Source organism: Trichechus manatus, unplaced genomic scaffold (assembly GCF_000243295.1).
Source record: "Trichechus manatus latirostris isolate Lorelei unplaced genomic scaffold, TriManLat1.0 scaffold00240, whole genome shotgun sequence".
NCBI classification, from domain to species: Eukaryota; Metazoa; Chordata; class Mammalia; order Sirenia; family Trichechidae; genus Trichechus; species Trichechus manatus.
Window position 1 is genome coordinate 1,455,209 of NW_004444176.1, and position 884 is coordinate 1,456,092.

Consider the following 884-nt stretch of genomic DNA (forward strand, 5'->3'; position numbering starts at 1 on the left):
CAATTCATCAGCCAACTGTGAATGCTATTAACATGGTTTGTTACTGGTGAAGTTAATCTTGATCACTATAGTGTTTGCCAGGTTTCTCCACTTTAAAGTTACTTCTCTCCCTCCTCTTTTCATAGTCTACTCTTTGGAAGCAAGTTACAGCACAGCCCACACATGAGGAGGAACCTAGTCAATTTTTTAAGACCCAGGATTTATTTTATTTTTCAGGCCTAAATTACTTAACTCTGGGACCACTAGAACCACAACTTTTTTTCTCACTGTTTAATCCAATTTTTCCATTGTCAAAAAATTTTATGTTACTTAGCTGCTCCAAGACTATTAGGTCATGATACTCGGAGAGCAGTAAGAATTTCTTTGGTTTTCCGAACACAGACTTAAAGGATTTCTGCCATCCATGCTTATCCTTACCAGTCTACCCTAGCCTTTGGAGCTACTAAGTTTCTGTCTTCCTATATTTGTTTGCTGCCCCTATTCTTTTCTTTTTCCATACCATTGCTTCCACATATCTTCCTAGATAACTCCTTACTCCAAAACTTTCTTCTCTCATGGAAAAAAACCTTCTTTCCTGGCTTTTAAGATCCTCATTTTGTTTATTGGGATGAAGTCCTGCTCATACCTTGCTTTTCACTTGCTTTTCTGAATGCTATATGAGTACAAGGACATATGTATTCAAATGGCTCTTGCATCATTGTTCCTTGGTTCGCCAGGACTTTCCCCATTAAAGTTTTCCAAAAATACCATGATAGTAACACTGTTGCTACATCTGCACATAGAAACTAACTTGACCTTTTTCTCTCTTTTCTGAGTAGTTTGTCATCTCTGGATCTCTAGGCATCATCACAGAGAAAAAATCAATTAAGACTTTGGTGAGTATG

The 884-nt window shown here is 37.4% G+C and overlaps 1 long non-coding RNA gene across 2 annotated transcripts in view; it reads left to right on the forward strand.

The window, feature by feature from the left end:
- The window catches only part of LOC111822935 (uncharacterized), a 16,541-nt gene that overhangs the window by 8,313 nt on the left and 7,344 nt on the right, over nt 1–884 (forward strand). Inside the window, exon 3 of one of the 2 annotated variants that reach the window (XR_002826012.1) lies at nt 819–836. The exons of the other annotated variant lie outside the window; for it this stretch is intronic. This is a non-coding gene — a long non-coding RNA (uncharacterized LOC111822935). Of the gene's footprint in view, nt 1–818; nt 837–884 lie in introns of those variants that run through there. 2 annotated transcript variants of the gene reach the window in all.